At 41.1% G+C, this 20,519-nt stretch overlaps 1 non-coding gene across 1 annotated transcript; it reads left to right on the top strand.

The window, feature by feature from the left end:
• Positions 1–19,677: 19,677 nt before the first annotated feature.
• LOC117277042 (small nucleolar RNA R71) lies at positions 19,678–19,784 on the top strand. The gene has a single exon (XR_004507310.1). It is a non-coding gene; the product is annotated as a small nucleolar RNA R71 (small nucleolar RNA).
• The last annotated feature ends 735 nt before the right edge of the window (positions 19,785–20,519 follow it).

Genomic DNA, 20,519 nt, shown 5'->3' with positions numbered 1-20,519 from the left:
ATGCAAGATAGGGGGATCTCCCGGAATATCGTTCCGTAGTCCCAAAGTAAATATGCAGCGCGAATGATAGAAATACAACTACATCACGAAATTCTTACAATTTAGACTAAGTATCAGTCATAGAAGAAGCAAAAAATTCACTAAGCATGTTACACATAATTCACATAAACAATTAAGACACGTAGACATGTTGTATTAGACTAAACATGATAGCTACACATATTAGAACAACTCAATTAAAAATAAAAATAGATTAGTACTCATTAAAATGGTATAACTCAAAATAACAGGAAAAGCATGTTGCTGCTCGATAAAAACTCGAGTTTTACCACAATTAGCATGTGTACATACTCGTCACCTCACGTACAAAACGTTCACATAGCACAAAAATCCCAAATCTTAAAGGGATTTCCCCCACACAAAGTTAGGCAAGCCACTTACCTCAAACCAAGCTCAATCAATCGGTCATAATACCTTTCCCACAAATATCCGGCTCCAAATGGCCCAAATTTAGCCAAAATCAATTACATATCATAAATACAACAATAATAGACCCATCTAATTAACGAAATTAACATTTTAATGAAAATTTCGAAATTAATTCAAAAATCTCTCGTGGGGCCCATGTCTCAGAATCGGGTAAAAGTCATAAAATACGAAAGCTCGTTCACTCACTAGTCTAACCATATCAAATTTACTAAAATCTGACACCAAATGGTCTTCTAAATCCACAAATCAAACTTCTAAATCACTAACCTCCAATTCCCAATTTTCACCTTAAATACACACTAACTAGGTGGGAAAATACATGGAGAAGCAAGATTATTGATCAAAAATAAGCACAAGGGACTTACCTCAAGAAACCCCTCAAAAATGCTCTCAAGAAGTCGCCAAACCAGAGCTCAAAATGTTGAAAATAAGCAAAACTCGCAAACACTTACATTTAAGTGTTCTGTCCAGAAATCTCACACCTACGGTCCATAGTCGCACCTGCGGAATTTCCATCACAGGTGCTGAAATGACTTAAGGGTATTGGGTCCGCATCTGCGAGCAATAGGCCGCACCAGCGCCCCCGCTCCTGCAAAATATTTCCGCTTCTGCGATCCCTCACGCCCTGGGCCCTTCCGCTTTTGCGCTCAATCTTCCGCATCTGCGCATCCCCGCACATGCGAGCTCTGGCCTCTTCCTTCCAAACCTCACATGCGTCCCTTGGCTCGCTTCTGTGAGTTCGCACCTACTGTCAGTGTTGCGCAGGTGCGATTACACCAGGTGCAGCAGCTTAAGTTATTCTTCCAAAACCAAATTTGATCCTTTAACCATCCAAAACACACGCGAGACACCCGGGACCTCAACAAAATATACCAACAAGTCCTAAAATACCATATGAACTTAGTCAAATCCTCAAATCATATCAAAAAAATGGTAAAATCACAAATTATACTCCGATAAAAACTTAAAGAACTTGAAACTTCCAAATTCGACAACTGATGTCGAAACCATCCGAACCACGTCCGATTGACCCTAAATTTTGCACACAAGTTATATTAAACACTACGAACCTACTCCAACTTTCGGAATCATATTCCGAACCCGATATAAAAATTTCCACTACCAGTCCAAAACTCAAAAATTTGACTTTTTCTATTTCAAGCCTAAATGAGCTACGATCCCCAAAAACACATTCCGGACATGCCCCTAAGCCCAAAATCACCAAGTGGAGCTAACGGAATCGACGGAATTCCATTCCGGAACCATCTTCACACAATTTCGATTACGGTCCAAATTCTAAGACTTAAGCTTCATTTAGGGACTAAGTGTACCAAAACACTCCGAAACTCAAAACCAATCATCCCGGCAAGTCACAATAGCAGAAATAGATATGGGGAAAGCAGTTAATAGGGGTTCGGGGCTCTAACTCTCAAATCGATCAACCGGGTCGTTACATCCTCCCCTTCTTAAAATAATTATTCGTCCTCGAACCAGCATAGAGATATACCTGAAGTGGTGAAAAGATGAGGATAACTGATGCGCATATCCTGCTCAGTCTCCCAAGTCGCCTCCTCGACCGGCTGTCCCCTCCAATGAACCTTCACATAAGCAATGATCTTTGATCTTAGCTTTCTGACATGTCTGTCTAAAATAGTCACTGGATCCTCAACATAAGATAGATCTTTGTACAATTGAACTAAGTTGAAATCCAACACATAGGACGGATCGCCGTGATACTTCTGGAGCATAGAAATATGGAATACCGGATGAACTTCTACTAGACTGGGAGGCAAGGCAAGCTCATAAGCAACCTCCCCAACTTGATGCAACACCTCAAATGGACCAGTGAACCTTGGGCTCATCTTGCCCTTCTTTCCAAACCTCATAATGCCCTTCATAGGCGAAACCCGGATCAAGACTCATTCTCCGATCATGAATGCCAATCACGAACCTTCCGATTCGCATAACTCTTCTGTCCGGACTGGGTTGTGCGAAGTCTATCCTGAATCACCTTCACCTTTTCCAAGGCATCCTTAACTAAGTCTGTACCCAATAATCTGGCCTCGCCGGGTTCGAACCAACCTACTGGGTACCGACATCGCCTACCGTACAGAGCCTCATACGGTGCCATCTGAATGCTAAACTGATAACTGTTATTGTAATCAAACTCCGCAAGTGGCAAGAACTGGTCCCAATCACCCCCAAATCTATCACACACACACTGAGCATATCCTCTAATATCTGAATAGTGCGCTCGGACTGCCCGTTCGTCTGAGGGTGAAATGTTGCGCTCAACTCAACCCTAGTATCCAACTAATTCTGTACATCTCTCCAGAACCGTGATGTAAACTGTGTACCCCGGTCAGAGATAATATATACCGGTACGCCATGAACCCTGACGATCTCACGGATGTAGATTCGAGCTAGCTGTTCAGAAGAATAGGTAGTCATCACAGGAATGAAATGAGCCAATTTGGTCAGTCTATCCATAATTACCCAAACTGCATCAAACCTCCGCTGAGTCTGTGGGAGTTCAACAACGAAATCCATACTGATCCGCTCGCATTTCCACTCTGGAATCTCTAACTTCTGAAGTAATCCACATAGTCGCTAATGCTCATATTTTACCTGCTGGCAATTTAGACATCGAGCCACATACTCTACTATGTTCTTTTATGTTCTCCTCCACCAATAATATTGTTTCAAGTCCTGATACATCTTTGCGGCACCCGTATGAATAGAGTACTGCAAACTGTGAGCCTCCTGGAGAATCAACTCACGCAAACCATCTACATTGGGCACACATAGCCTGCCCCGCATCCTAAATGCACCATCATCTCCAATAGTGGCCTCATTAGCATCACTGTGCTGGACCGTTTCCTTAAGGACAAGCATATGGGGATCATCATACTAACGCTCCCTGATACGATCATAAAGAGAAGACCGAGAGACCACACAAGCCAATACTTGACTCGGCTCAAAAATATCCAATCTCACAAACTGACTGGCTAAGGCCTGAACATCTAACGCCAATGGCCTCTCTGCTGTTGGTAGATATGCTAAACTCCCCAAACTCTCTACTCGTCAACTCAAAGCATCGGCCACCACATTGGCTTTCCTAGGGTGGTACAAAATAGTGATATCATAATCCTTAAGCAGCTCCAACCACCTCCAATGACGTAAGTTAAGATCTTTCTGCTTCAACAGATTCTACAAACTCCGATGATCGGTGTAAATCTAACAAGGAACATCGTACAAATAATGGTGCCATATCTTCAAGGCATGAATAATAGATGCTAACTCAAGGTCGTGGACAAGATAGTTCTTTTCGTGCACCTTCAGTTGTCTGGACGCGTAGGCAATCACCCTACCATCCTGCATCAACACTACGCAGAGACCAATCTGCGATGCATCATAATATACAATATAAGACCCCGAACCTGTAGGTAATACCAATACTGGGGTTGTAGTCAAAGCTATCTTGAGCTTCTGAAAGCTCTCTTCACATTCCTCTGTCCACCTTAATGGAGCACCCTTCTGGGTCAGCCTAGTCATAGGTGCTGTAATAGATGAGAATCCCTCTACAAAGCGACGGTAATACCCCGCCAAACTAAGAAAACTCTGGATCTCTGTAGCTGAGGACGACCTGGGCCAACTCTGCACTACTTCAATCTTCTTCGGATCCACCTGGATCCCCTCACTCTATACTATATGACCTAAGAATTCCACTGAGTCTAGCCAAAACTCACACTTTGAAAAATTTGCATATAACTTCTTTTCTCTCAAGGTCTGAAGTGCAGTCCTCAGGTGCTCCTCATGATCCTCCCGACTCTGGGAGTATACCAGAATGTCGTCAATAAGCATAATGATGAATGAGTCAAGATAAGGCCGGAACACACTGTGCATCAAGAGCATAAAAGTTGCTGGGGCATTGGTCAGCCCAAAAGACATCACAAGAAACTCATAATGACCATATCTGGTCCTGAAAGTAGTCTTCGGGATATCCGGCTCCCGAATCGTCAGCTGATGATAACCTGAACTTAAGTCAATCTTGGAAAACACTCTGGCACCCTATAACTAATCAAATAAGTCATCAATACGAGGCAGTGGATACATGTTCTTCACTGTGACTTTGTTCAACTGGCGGTAATCAATACACATCCGCATAGAACCATCCTTCTTCTTCACAAATAAGACAGGAGCACTTCAAGGTGACACACTGGGCCGAATGAAGCCTTTATCAAGCAATTCTTGTAACTGCTCCTTCAACTCCTTTAATTCAGGAGGAGCCATACGATATAGATGAATAGAGATGGGTTGAGTGCCCTGCAACAAATCAATGCTAAAATCAATATCTCTGTCGGGCGGCATGCCCAGAAGATCAGCTGGAAACACATCTGGAAAGACCCTCACTACTGGAACTGACTCCACTATAGGGGTATCAATATTGACATCTCTTACATAAGCTGGATATGCGTCACACCCCTTTCTCAACCATTCGTTGAGCTTTAAGAAATGAAATAACTCTGGTGGGAGTATACTCTAAGGTACCTCTCCACTCTAACCGCAGTAAGCCTGGCATTGCCAGCATCACGATTTTAGCTTGGCAATCAAGAATAGTATAATGGGGCGACAACTAGTCCATGCCCAAAATAATATCAAAGTCCACCATGCTGAACAATAATAAATTAGCTCTGGTCTCAAAACCATTAAGAGCAATCAAACACGACCAATACACGCGGTACACAACAAGAGAATCTCCCATAGGAGTAGATACAAAAATATGGGAACTCAAAGAATCCCGAGATATGCCCAAATACGGGGTAAAATAAAGAAGACACATAAGAATATGTAGAGCCTGGGTCAAACAATAACGACGCATCTTTATGACAGATTGGAACAATACATGTAATAAGAGAATCAGAAGCAATTGCCTCTGTACGAGCAGGAAGTGCATAGTATCTGGCCTGGACTCCCCCTCTAGGGCAACCTATACCTCCCCGACCTCTACCTCGAGCTGGTTGAGCAGGCGGGGTGACAACTGGTGCTGTAATCATAGCCTGAGGACCCAGTGGATCACGTTGTGACTGAAAGGTCTATGGAGGTGCACCCCTCCTAATCTTGGGGCAATCCCTCACCATGTGGCGAGTGTCGCCACACTCAAAACAAGCTCAAGGAGGGAGTGGTTGTTGTGACTCCCTCGGTCCAGGTCTTATGGACTGGCCACTAGAACACCTTGTGCAGGAGGCACACTAGATACTGGCAGTGCATAATAAGGCTCTTGGGGTCTAGAAGAAGCTGGAACACCGCTAGAGACTGGAAGAGCTGAATGAATGGGGCGGCTCACATAACCTCTACCATGGCGAGTTGCTAGGGCACGAGCTCCAGAATAATAACCAACCTCTTGAGACCTCTTGGCCTCCCTCTCCTCTCTATCCAGGGCAAACATGCTCTTGAATCTCCTCGCAATACCCACAACCTGCTGATAAAAAATATCCATCTCCAATTCCCTAGCCATACTACTCCGGATGTTGGGATGGAAACCCTCAATAAACCGTCGAACCCTCTCTCGAACTGTGGCAACTAAGGCCGGTGCATGTCGGGCCAAATCATTGAAGCGGACTGCATAATCTGACACAGTCATAGCACCCTGGCACAACTACTAAAACTCCGCACGCCATGAGTCCCTAATGCTCTGAGGGACATACTTTCTCAAAAACATGTCCGAGAACAGAGTCTATGTAAGTAAAGCCACCTCAGCCGGACTACTCAACTCATAAGCACACCACCACTGATAGGCTGCTCCTCTAAGCTGGAATGTAGTAAAAGAAATCCTGCTCGTTTCCGCTAAGCCCATAGTACGGAGAATACGATGACACTCCTCCAGAAAACCCTGAGCATCATCTATAGCCAATTCGCTGAAGTTAGGTGGGTGGTACTTCTTATACCTCACAAGTCTGATATGCTCCACCTCAGAAGTTGATGCCCTAACCTCGGGCTGAGATGGAGCTACCGGCTATATTGGTACAACCTCTGGAACCTGTTCGAACTGAGCTCGTTGTTCTGGAGTACCGGCGACGGGAGTCTATGCTCCTCCCCCGGCTTGAGATGTGGCAGGAGCAAGTGGAATCAATCCAGCCTGAGCTAAGGTGGAATCTCATGGAGGGCTGGTGCAGGAATAGGTATCTCAGGTGTCTGCCCTCTAGCTTGAGCTACTGGGGGCTCCTCTATAGTAGCTCATGCAGGTGCTCTGGCTGCATCACGTGGACATCATCGGCCTCGACCTAGACCTCGGCCTCTCGCGACTCCAGCAGGGGGCGCGGGTGACTGTTTATCAGATCCGCTTGTACGTATCATCACCATCTGTGAGAGAATAGAATACAGAAATTTAGAATCCCTAAAATCAACAATTTTCGCACGACAAGGAATCAAAGTAGTGAAATTTTCCTAACAATTTCATAGCCTCCGAAAGATAAGTACAGACGTATCCGTACCGATTCGTGAGACTCTAATAAACCGGCTTGTGACTCACGACACCTACGAACCTAGGGCTCTGATACCAACTAGTCACGACCTAATTTTTCCTCTATGTGAGGTTGTGACGGCACCTAGTCTCTACAACTAGTTAAGCCTAACATTTGCGGAATAATGAAATAAAAATATAAATTTAACAATCTATTCAAAATTACACAACAAATTCCAAAAGCCGGAACATCGTGAATCATAAACTACAGAAGGACAATTCTAGTGTCTCTATGCATCAAAGTCTAACAAGGAAAAATACAGAAGATAATGGACATGAGAAAGACAATAAGGTGACTCTGAGGTCTACCGACGTGGTAGATATACCCTAAAGTCTCCAAAGTTATCCCGGCTCACTAATAGTGCGGGTGATAAGGTACATCTAGATCTGCACACGAAAAACATGTGCACAGAGTAGCATGAGTACACCACAATCGGTACCCAGTAAGTGTCAATCCTAACCTCGGTCGAGTAGTAACGAGGTCAGGTCAGGCCCCTACTGGTAAATATATAATAAAATAATATAGAGTATAATCCCGTAACAAAATAAAGGCTGAAATTTAAAAACAATTAAATCATAGAAGGTAACAACTCTGTACACAGAAACACAACAGGGGATCTCCCCAGATACCGTCTCGTAGCCCCAAACGTAAATGTGCAGGGGGATCTCCCGAAATGTTGTTCTATAGTCCCAAAGTAAATATGCAAGATAGGAGGATCTCCCAGAATACCATTCTGTAGTCCCAAAGAAAAAATACAGTACAGGGGGATCTCCCGGAATACTGTTATGTAGTCCCAAAGTAAATATGCAGTACATGGGGATCTCCTGGAATAGCGTTATGTAGTCCTAAAGTAAATATGCAAGACGGGGGGATCTCCCGGAATATCGTTCTGTAGTCCCAAAGTAAATATGTAGCGCGAATGATATAAATACAACTACATCACGAAATTCTTACAATTTAGACTAAGTATCAGTGAGGAAAGAAGCAGAAAATTCACTAAGCATACTATACATAATTTACATAAACAATTATGACACGTAGACATGTTGTATTAGACTAAACATGATAGCTACACATATTAGAATAACTCAATTAAAAATGAAAATAGATTAGTACTCATTAAAATGGTATAACTCAAAATAACAGGAAAAACATGTTGTTGCTCGGTAAGAAAATCGGGTTTTACCACAACTAGCATGTGTACGTACCCGTCACCTCACGAACACGGTGCTCACACAGCCCAAAAATTCCAAATCTTAAAGGGATTTCCCCCACACAAAGTTAGGCAAGCCACTTACCTCGAACCAAGCTCAATCAATCGGTCACAATGCCTTTCCCACGAATATCTGGCTCTGAATGGCCCAAATCTAGCCAAAAGCAATTACATATCATAAATACAACAATAATAGACCCATCTAATTAACGAAATCAACATTTTAACAAAAATTCCGAAATTAACTCAAACATCTCCCGTGGGGCCCATGTCTCATAATCGGGTAAAAGTCACAAAATAAAAAAGCATGTTCACTCACGAGTCTAACCATATCAAATTTACTAAAATCCGACACCAAATGGTCCTATGAATCCACAAATCAAACTTCTAAATACCTAACCTCCAATTCCCAATTTTCACCTTAAATACACACTAACTAGGTGGAAAATACATGGGGAAGCAAGATTACTGATCAAAAATAAGCACAAGGGACTTACCTCAAGAAACCCCTCAAAAATGCTCTCAAGAAGTCGCCAAACCTGAGCTCAAAATGTTGAAAATGAGCAAAAATCGCAAACACTTACATTTAAGTGTTCTGTCCAGAAATCTCACTCCTACGGTCCATAGTCGCACTTGCGACGCCGCACATGCGGAATTTCCATCGCAAGTGCGGAAATGACTTAAAGGTATTGGGTCTGCATCTGTGAGCAATAGGTCGCACCTGCACCCCCGCCCCTGCAGAATGTTTCTGCTTCTACGATCCCTCACGCCCTAGGCCCTTACACTTCCGCGCTCAATCTTCCGCATCTGCGGATGCGCAGATGCGGTTATACCCCCACACCTGCGAGCTCTGTCCTCTTCCTTCCAAACCGCACTTGCGTCCCTTGGCTTGCACCTGCTGTCAGTGTTGCGCAAGTGCGATTACACCATGTGCAGGAGCTTCAGCTATTCTTCCAAAACCAAATTTAATCTGTTAACCATCCGAAACAGACCCGAGACACCCGGGACCTCAACCAAACATACCAACAAGTACAAAAACATCATACGAACTTAGTCGAATACTCAAATCACATTAAAAAATGGTAAAAACACAAATCATCCTCCGATTCAAACTTTAAAAACTTGAAACTTCCAAATTGGACAACCGATGCCGAAACCAACCAAACCACGTCTGTTTGACCCCAAATTTTGCACACAAGTCATATTCAACACTAAGGATCTACTCCAACTTCCGAAATCGTATTCCGACCTCGATATCAAAATTTTCACTACCGGTCCAAAACTCCAAAATTTTGACTTTCGCCATTTCAAGCCTAAATGAGCTACGGGGCCCCAAAACACATTCCGAACACGCCCCTAAGCCCAAAATCACTCAACGGAGCTAACGAAATTGATGGAATTCCATTCCAGAACCGTCTTCATACAGTTCCAACTACGGTCCAAATTCTAAGACTTAAGCTCTCATTTAGGGACTAAGTGTCCCAAAACACTCCGAAACTCAAAACCAATCATCCCGGCAAGTCATAATAGCAGAAATAGATATGGTAAAAGCAATTAATAGGTGTTCAGGGATCTAACTCTCAAAATGACCGGCCATGTCGTTACAAAGTATCAAGCCTAATCTCAAAGAAGTAGAGACGAGAAGTCGACTTTGACACTCACTATGGGTCAATAATATTACAATTGAATATATTGAATTAAACATCATTTTTAGATGAACAACAATAATTTTCTTAACAAGCAGAAATAATTAATTCCTTACATTTCAATAATTTCTAATTTATCAATTAACTTCACAAGCAACAATTAAAATATCAAGGTATCGTGTAATTATTATTATTAGGCACGATTTCCATCGAGGTCGTACAACCCTATCCAGAGTGTCATGTACACTGTCGAGGGACGTGCGACGCTATCCATAGATGCATCTATAATGCCGAGACATTCGGCTCGCTCTATAATAAAGGAGGACATTTTCTTATGAACCTCCGGAATGAGAAGTTATTATAATATTAACACGTAGGATGTTCAATCTCTATTAACAATTCGATAATTTACACAAAATTCGAGTATGTGAAGTTGCGATCTTTTACTATTTCCTCAAACAATTTACAATATCATTCCAGTAATTTAATTAAATAAAAGGAGAAATTATCACAAGTAATTCATGATTTGAGTCCTAAACTACCCGCACATTAACATAATTAGTAGCTACGCACGGACTCTCGTCACCTCGTGCGTACGTAGCCCCACAATTAGCAGTAATTATTAATATGAATCACCTATAGGGTAAATTCCCTCTTACAAGGTTAGGCAAGAGACTTACCTTGTCTCAAAGCCCACTTTCCTGTCACAATGTTGCGAAAAATCTCAATTCGGTGCTGAAAAATCCGAAAGTATCCAAAAGTTATATAAAATAATTAATTCATGCTCAATAATTTGAAATTAGACTATTAAATAAATTACCCTGTCCAAAAATAGTGAATTTCTAAAATTCACCTCGGGCCCACATGCCCGGATTTTGGAAAGTTTTAGAGGAAAACATTACCCATAATCTCAAGAACTCAAATATACAATTTTCATCCAATTCCATAACCATTTTCGTGGTTAAAATCTCATTTTTGTCAAAACCTAGGTTTTTCATCTAAACCCTTGATTTCCAAGATTTAAAGGTTATAATTTACCCATAATTTATGTATTTAACTCAAAGTGTGTAGAATTCACTTACCTCCAAGTTGCTAGTTGAAATCCTCTCTCAAAAAGCTCTAAATTCCCCAAGAATGGAGAAAATGGGCTCAAAAATGGTTGAGCCCCGATTTTAAACCCATTCTGCCAAGCACCATTTTCGTACCGGTGGAAGGCTAGCCGCACCTGCAGAAAAAGCCTCACAGGTGCACATTTCTCCACTCAACCTGGCTTCGCACCTGCGGTGAAGTGGGCCGCTTCTGCACGTCCGCAGGTGCGACCAGTGCCCTCGCAACTGCGCCATTTCCACTTATGCGCCTACTCCTTCACACCTGTGTTACTCGCACCTACGACTTCCCAACCGCAGTTGCGATTGTAGCAGAAGTTGGATACTACAGCAGTTGCTCAAATTTCCAAAATTGATCCAAGCCTCGTCTGGTTAACCCCCGAGGCCCCCGGGGCCCCGCCCAAACATACCAACAAGTTTGAAATCATAAAACAGACTTGCTCGAACTCTTAGAATGTGTAAAACAACACCAAAACTAAGAATCATAGCTCAAATCGAATTGATTCAACTTAGAAATTTCAAAATTTTCAAACTTACTCCGAACGCGCCGAAACATACTTTAACTACTCGGAATGACACCAAATTTTGCGTGCAAGTCTTAAATCACCATATGAAGCTAGTTCCAGGCTCGGAATTTCAAACGGGCCTCAAATAATCCAAAACCTACTCCAACCCAAATTTAAAGAACATTAAACCTTTAAATAGTTGATTTTCATTATTAAGCGCTGAAACGCTCCCGGGTTGTCCAAAACTTGATTCGAGTATACGCCCAATTCCAAAATTATCATACAAACCTATTGGAACTATCAAATCTCGATTCCGGGGTCGTTTAATCAAAATGTTGACAGAAGTCAAACTTGGGCTTTTAAAACCAAATTAAGGGACTATGTGTTCTGATTTCAACCCGAACACTTCCAAATCCCGAATCAACCATCCCTACAAGTCATAAATTAATAAAAGCAGATACGGGAGTTTTATTTAGGGGAAAGGGGTTCTAAAAGTCAAAATGACCGGTTGGGTCATTACATTAATGCCTTAGCATAGAATCAAATATAACCAACAATCTGTTCTTCGTAGGCACGAATGTGGAACGAATTCGATGGCAACTATGGATTACTCGTGGCTTCTAGATTTCAATAAAATTGAAGGACTTTAAGATACTTAAGTGTCTTAGATTATATTTTTGTCGAGGGTACCTTTTAATAGGTTTTAATTATACATAAGGGCCTAACTTTCTGAGTACGGACTTCGGAAGTCTCCTAGCTGTTTTTAGGGTGGTCGTAGCCTTTCGTATTCAGGAACTTCCTAATAGGCTTGATGCCTCCGGGATTCGATAGCCTGGGCTGTCCGAAATTTTTATTGGATGACAGTCCCCGAGTAGGGGCAGCCCGTGGGCTTTAGGATCTAGGATCGAAGAAGCAAAATATGTAGCAATAAAGTAAAAGGGAAGTAGAGGTTTCTTTCATTGCTTTATATGTATGGTACATGATTGGAGATGTATAAGCCTTGTGACGTGGCTAGAGCGGGCTACATGGGCACGGTTCGCATGACCGTTTAACCCTTACAATGAATCCTAACCACCAAGTCTTGGCTTTTGACATATAAAATTTTCTTTTCCTTTGCTAAAGATCTTAATATAGGGGTAATAGCCCCCAGTATTCGAGGCCGAACTTGTGAGGGCTCAAATTTTATTGATTTGGTGCAAACGATCATCAATTCTGATTTAAAGTCGGTCTTCAAAACTAAGATAGCACATTTTATTGTTGACTCGTTAAGAACCTTGCCGAAAAACCCTCTTTAGGACTAAATCGGTTCAAGGGAAAAAGAGTACAACACCTGCTTTCAGACCTAATTCTCCCCTGGCTAAGTACCTGCATGCATTAGTCCATAACGTAACTAAATTAAAAAGGAACTGAGTTAGTACCTTAGCAGTAGTACCGCTTTAAGTGTGTCACGTTCCAGTTGTTTGGTAGTTGTACATTGTTTCCCTATTTGAGTTTATACGAGCCTTTGTCGATTATTCCGACGACTCGATACGGTCCTTCCCAATTCGGTCCCAGTTCCCTTTCGTTTGGGTTCCTGGTGTATAGTGTTACCTTTCTCAATACCAAGTCCCCGACTTAAAAATGTCGGAGGTTGGATCTTCAGTTATAGTACCTCTCTACTCGTTTCTTCTGGGCGACCAACCGGACCAGGGCGGCCTCCCGCCTTTCATCCACTAATTTCAGGCTTGTGGTCATGGCCTCGCCTTTTGACTCTTCGGTAGCATACTGGAACCTGAGGCTCAGTTCCCCTAACTCAATTGGTATTAAAGCTTCTGCTCTGTAGACCATATAGAATAGGGTCGCCCTGGTAGTCGACTTTGAAGTCATACGGTATGCGTACAAGACTTCGGGCAAGATTTCCTTACACTTTCCTTTCGAATCGATCAAACTCTTTATCAGATTTTGGAGTATAGTTTTATTCGTCGATTCTGCTTGTCCGTTCCCACTAAGGTGGTAAGGCGTTGCTAATATCTTTTTCATCTTGTGATCTTCGAAAAAGCTACTTACCTTGCTACCGACGAATTATTTTTCGTTGTCACAAACAATCTCGGTCGGCATTCCAAATCGACATATTATGTGATCTTAGATGATGTTGATGACTTCTTTCTCTCGGACCTTCTCGAATGCCTGAGCATCGACCCATTTGGAAAAATAATCAGTCATAAATAGTATATATTGGACTTTTTCGGGCGCCCATGGCAAGGGACTGATGATGTCCATTCCCCACTTCATAAACGACCATGGTGACAGGACCGGGTGGAGCATCTATCCCATTTGATGAAGAATCGGGGCGTGTCTTTGGCACTCATTGCATTTTCGCACGAAGTCTTTCGCATCCTTCTCCATTCTATTCCAGTAGTAGCCAACTCTGATTAGTTTCTGAACTAAGGATTCTTCCCCCGAATGGTTCCCGCAAGTGCCCTCGTGAACTTCTCTCATGGCATATCGATCTCTCCCGGTCCAAAGACTCTGGACAGTGGGCCGAAGAAGGATATCATGAATAATGCACCTTCGACTAAGCTAAATCTGACAAGTATGGTGCACAGGGCTCTCGATTCCTTGGGATCCAAGGGTAATTTTCCTGTCTTCGGGTAGTTTATGTATTTGCTTCTCCAATCCCAAGTCAAACTTGTTGAGTTTACTTCGGCGTGACCTTCTTCTACCACCGAGTTCATCAGTTGTACCACTGCCCCCAAGTTGAATTCATCGGAGTCGACAGATGATCCCAAGTTGGCCAGTGCATCGGCCTCACTATTTTGATCTCGGGGTACATGCTGCAGAGTCCATTCCTTGAATTGTTATAGGGTCACCTGCAATTTGTCCAAGTACATCCACGTTCGTTCTTCTTTTACTTCGAACATTCCATTGACTTAATTTACAACAATGAGGGAGTCGTATTTGGATTTGGTCACTTTGGACCCCAGGCTCTGACGAGCGCAAAGCACAAACTTAAATTGTGCTCGCTAGTCAAGATAGTATAGTATAATTATCATCTCCACAGAGATTGGGTTTAAACTGTATTCTCGTAGTTCGTAGCTCGATTGTTATCCAGGAGGATCAACAATGGAGATTTATACAATTAAGAATTGAAACTAAATAAGAACCTAAACTATTGACTAATGACAATCTCAACAAAGGTAAGCAAGGAAGTTATCAATGGGAGAAAATATGGGTTGATAGGATGGGTGCAAGATAATTGTTCGGAATCTAACTCTATATAATTCACTTCTAATGTTCAAGTGAGTCTCTCGAATTCACTTAATTATCAGTACAAATGTTTAGTAGAAACTCCTCTCCTGATTAAGTTTCAACCTCACAATATGAACCAATTTAAGCTCGGTGAATATATGCAAGAATTCGTAATGGAGTGGCCTTTAGGAGAACTTCTTTCGATTATCCTCCTAACTAGGTTTAATCAAGGATTCAACTAGCCTCTTTTGATTACTTAGAAGAATCTATGAACTCAAACAATAATATAGTGCAAACTACCCTTTCTTAGCGAAATAGGGCTTTTCTGGGACAGGACATGCGCGGTCGCGCACCTGGTCGCGCACTTTGCACACCATTCTGCCCCATATGCGTGGCCAATGTGCGGCCTCGCACGTTTCACCTTGTTCTGTTGGGAATTTGAGAAAACGTAAAACACGAAAGTTGTAGCCATTTGAATTATTCCAACAATATACTGCGTAGCCCAAACGGAGTTCCGAGCGAAAAGTTAATTGCAATTAACTAGGCACTACGCAATATGCCTACTAGATTCTTCGTTCGTTCTTAACTATCATCTGTTGATCCCCGAACACGATCCCGGCGTAATTCCTTGGGATTTTACTCAGACTTCAAATCTCCAAACCACTTGAATTCATTCCATAACATCTACGTAGCTCGAAATTACTCCTACAAGGCATAAAATACATAATTAATGCAAAACACTAGCGATTAAAATAGAGTTATAATCTATAAACAACCATCAATACACCAAATCCATCACAACCCAAAAGGTTCTACTCCATAGACATGGAGAAGTTCTTCACAAATAAAATAAAAGTAGAGGAAAACATAAATACAATCCAAACCCGGATATTAGTCAGGAAGGAAGGATGAAACCCTTGTGCTCTTGCTTCTCCTTCTTCTCCAAAGCTTCCCTAGGTCTAAGGTATGTTAAGAGTCCCTTAAAATGGTGTTTTGGGGTATTTAATTTGCCCCTAAAACAAATCCAGGATGAAACTACCCTTTCTTAGCGAAATAGGGCTTTTCCCGAACAAGACATGCGTGGTTGTGCACTTGGTCACGCACTTTGCACACCATTCTGCCCCATATGCACGGCCAGTGCACGGCCGTGCATGTTTCACCATGTTCTGTTAGGAATTTGAGAAAACGTAAAACATGAAAGTTGTAGTCATTTGAATTATTCCAATAATATATTGTGGAGCCCAAACGGAGTTCCGAGCGAAAGGTTATGTACATTTTACTATGCGTTGCGCAATATGCCTACTAGATTCTTTGTTCGCTCTTAACTATCATCTGTTGATCCCCGAATACGATCCTGACTTAATTCCTTGGGCGTTTAATCAGACTTCAAAGCTCCAAATCACTTGAATTCATTTCATAACATCTACAAAGCTCAGAATCACTCCTACAAGGCATAAAATATACAATTAGTTCAAAACACTAGCGATTAAAGCTCAAACTCAACTTAAGTGCAGTAAATTGGAATGTAATAATCGACTAAAACATGAGATTATAGTCTACCATCAACACCCTACACTTAAACCATTACTCGTCCTCGAGCAATCAAACCACACTTTATATAGACACAACCTTACTAAGCAACTCTCCTAACTCATCACACCATGAATATTTAAAATAGACTAAGCATAATAGTGTAACATCTTCACCTCAATAATTGACTCACTAGCACCACGCATTATCTATAACCAGCTCACTTTCTCTAACATAGAGGTCAATAATTACCTTTCCTTCATGAATTAAGTGCCCTCACACAACAAAAGAGAGTAGTTCCACACACAATAAAAATTAAGAATAATTAAAAACTCAAGATAGAAAGAATCCACTCACTTTCAGAAACAACATTCATATGCCATAAAAGATGAACCATAAGCTTGCCCGTAGTATTATACTCTACTAATTGAGCTCATTCATTCAAGAATCAAGTAGGATTTTAATTGGTTGTAATGTAGGTTGTAGAACGAGTAGGATACATTTAGATATAAGAGTGACTACACCTCCCTAGGCACTTTAATACATACAATTTATCATATAAAAAAAACCACACTTATGTAAAACAATAACTCCACCTTCACATCAATGTACATTAACTCCCAACTTCTTTAAGCACACTTACATTAAGAGTTACCACTATCAATGAATATAAACTATTTATTTCTTCATTTTCATTTTCGATTCTAGTGGCTCGTAATTTTCACAAGGGTGCACATTTTTTCTTATTTCAATAGTTCCACTCAAAAGACAAACCAACCACCCCACACTTCAACTTTTACAAAGTTCATACCCAATTCAAGTGCTCACGAGAGGTAAATGGTTCAAATAGATAGTCAATTCAAACAAAATGATAAGGCTTGTAATGTAGTTGCCAAAGAAACAAGATTATAGGTTCAAAGGGGGTTAACTAAGATACATAACAATTTTGTGGGTAAAAGCATATAGCTGGCTCAACAAAGAAACACTTATATCACTTCCAAGACTGAATAAAACTACCATTACGCTTTGCAAACACACGGGGAAAGTTCTAGACATCAAATACAATGCACATAATAACACAAAACCTCACACACACATGGCATATAACTCACTCAGGATTGGACTCATCAAGACACTCTAGTCAAAGTAATTAAGTAAAGTTAAAATCATACAATTTAAGGTACTCATACAAGAGTCAAAAACTGAGCCTAAGTGTCACACTAAAGTACTCACTATTTTCAAGGCATAATACAGTTAAGAGACATTGCTTTCATTTCAAATCGCAACACAAGATCTCCTACTCCTAAAAAAATAAAACTAACTACACCTGGTTCAAATAAAACCCTTGGAAAAGATTGTGGCACAAAAAAAACCAAGGGGAAATTATTATACTACCTAAAGAAGAAGAAAAAAAAAATATATATATATATATATATATATATATATTTATTCTTTTTTTTTTCTTTGACTTAATCCTTCAAGAAACTAGTCGAATGACATCTGTCGTCGAGAAAAATCAAAAAATTTAAAATTTTCAATCAAATGAATTATAAAAACACACATAAACATTTATACATTCTATACATATATACATTCCTACCCCCACACTTTAAATTGTGTCATGTCCCTATGATATACAAATAAAAATAAAGAGGGAAGGACAATTAACCTAAACATCTAGTCGGGGTTTGAATCGAAGTTGGGCTCCATCCCTCGCGCCCGAACTAATAAACGTATCCATACAGATAGCTTCTTCTCGGCCTTCCTTAGATACACCCCATACTTATCTTTTTCGCTCGCCACAGTATTCTCTTTCTCGCCCTTCACTTTCCATACAACACTAGAAACTAGCTTCTCCCTTTTTACCTCTGTTTCTACATCCATCTTAAAAATCACAGTCTCATCGCCCACTCTAAGAATGCGTTTTATCTCATGTATATCTAATATTGCCTTACCCGTTGCTAGGAATGGTCTTCCTAGGATGAGGGGGACCTTCTTGTTCTCTTCCATATTAACCACTATGAAATCCACAAGAAATACAAACTTATCTATCCAAAATAAGACATCTTTAACTATTCCCTCAAGTATTAGAGTCGTTTGGTCTGCCAGCTGCAAAGATATTGGTTCAGGCCTTATCTTTCCAATCACTTGCTCCAGTTGTCTGTAAATAGATAGAGTCATTAAATTAATTGAGGCACCAGAATCACATAGAAACTTATCAAAATTAGTAGTGCCTAAAGATCAAGGTATGGTAAAACTCTGTGGATCACCATAATTTTATGGGAGTTTGTTTTGCAATATTGCACTGCAATGCTCTGTGAACTTGACCACTGAGGTCTATTCTATTTTCCTCTTCTTTGTCAGAATCTCCTTCTAGAACTTGGCATAAGCCGGCATTTGTGAGAGCACTTCTGTTAATGGTAGGTTTACATGAACCTGTTTCAGCGCATCTAGAAATCTCTCAAACTGCTTGTCCAACTTTTCTCGACTCAACTTTTGGGAAAAGGCAGCGCAGACATATGCTTGCTCTCATCATGTTCCGCCCTTCTTGATTTTTCTTCCTTCTTTTTCTCAGATTTCAACAGGCCTTTATTCTTTTTATCAACATCACCCTTCAACTGCTTTTCACTTTCTTTTTCAAAGTTTACCTCATTTTGGATCGGGGTGGGATCTTTCAACACTTGCCCACTTCTTAGAGTTACAACCATCACTGTTTCTTTTGGATTTCTCTCAATATCAGCGGGAAGTGTTACTAGGACTCTCTCCGAGATTAGAGTAGCTATGTTCCCAACCTGTTTTTCCAGTCTTCGAAAAGATGTACTCAATTCTTTGATAGGTGCATCATGGGCATCAAGCCTCTCTTCTATCTTGATAATGAAAGTCTTCATAAGATCTTCCATGCCAGATTGATTTGACTATGAAGAGTGATACTGCTGCCTCTGCTGATTTTGAAAACTTGTAGCTCCTTATTTTTTGAATCTAGGGTTGTTTTGTTGCCATGCATTTGCATTACCCCCAGGTAAACTCCATGAAAAGTCGGGGTGCCTCTGACCCATTGCATTATAGTTTCCTACAGCATTTACTTCCTCAGTTGAGGCTTGACACTCATGGGTCGGGTGTCCTCTTCCACATATATCGCAAGTTGTGTGGTGTACATTTTGCATCGAAGCTACAGTTAGCTTCCATATTTCTTTAGCCACAACATCAAGTTGTACTTGAGCTGATGTAGTAGCATCAACTTGGTGAACACCAGTTGACTTTCTTCTTTCCATACTCTCAGGGGGCCACTGATTAGCATCAGATAATTCATCAAGAATTGTAACTATCTCATCTGGAGTCTTTTTCATAAAAGGGCCTCCAACTGCATTTCTCAAAGTTCTATGCGAGGCCGATGTCTATCCATCCCAAAATTCCTGGATTTACATCCAGATTTCAATTCCACTATGTTGACACCTTCTAACTATCTCCTTAAACCTCTCCCATGTTTCAAAAACAGTTTCATTCTCTTTCTGGCAGAAGTTATGGATTTCTCTTCTAAACTTGCTCGTCTTGGCTGAGGAGAAGTATTTATCAAGAAATTTTCTGGTCATTTTCTCCCATATTCTAATTGATCCATTTGGCTAGCTTCGAAGCTACTGCTTCGCATCATCTTTAAGTAAAAAGGGGAATGCCCTTAAATACACTGCATCTTGTGACACCCCATTATACTGAAAAGTGTTCATAATCTCCTCGAAGTCCATCAAATACGTGTTTGGATCTTTGTTCATCTTCCCTCTGAAAACGCAGTTGCATTGAATGGTTTGAAGAAAACCTTGCCTCAACTCAAAATTATTGGCTACAATTGGAGGTGGTCTAACACTTGACAATCATTGATTGTAGACTGGTCTGACATAGTCACCCAATGCTCTACCAGACCTTGGTAGCATATTCTCGAACTGGTCTTCAATCAAGGGTCGATTTAGATTGAATATTCAACCCCTATTGTCTTCGATAGTATCCTCAGTAGCTCTATGGGTTGCCTCAGCAGCTATCCTTGCAGCTGCCTCTACCTCATTGTGATCGTTATTAGCCATCTGTTCTTGGGTTGAAGATTGCCCCAAGAACCTTACGGTAAATTGTTTCTCCTTCCTCAGTTGCCGCAGGTGTTTTTCCAATTCCGGTTTATAGGGTATTACTTCTCTACAAGTAGATCATGTCATACACCACAGACTTAACATGTTGCATGCCCACAGAGGAGAAACCCGTGAAGAACAAAAATAAAAATAAATTCCTGAATT

The sequence above is a fragment of the Nicotiana tomentosiformis genome, chromosome 6, assembly GCF_000390325.3.
Source record: "Nicotiana tomentosiformis chromosome 6, ASM39032v3, whole genome shotgun sequence".
Classification (NCBI taxonomy): Eukaryota; Viridiplantae; Streptophyta; class Magnoliopsida; order Solanales; family Solanaceae; genus Nicotiana; species Nicotiana tomentosiformis.
Note: the sequence above shows the minus strand (reverse complement) of the source record. Positions and strands in the feature narration are given on the sequence as shown.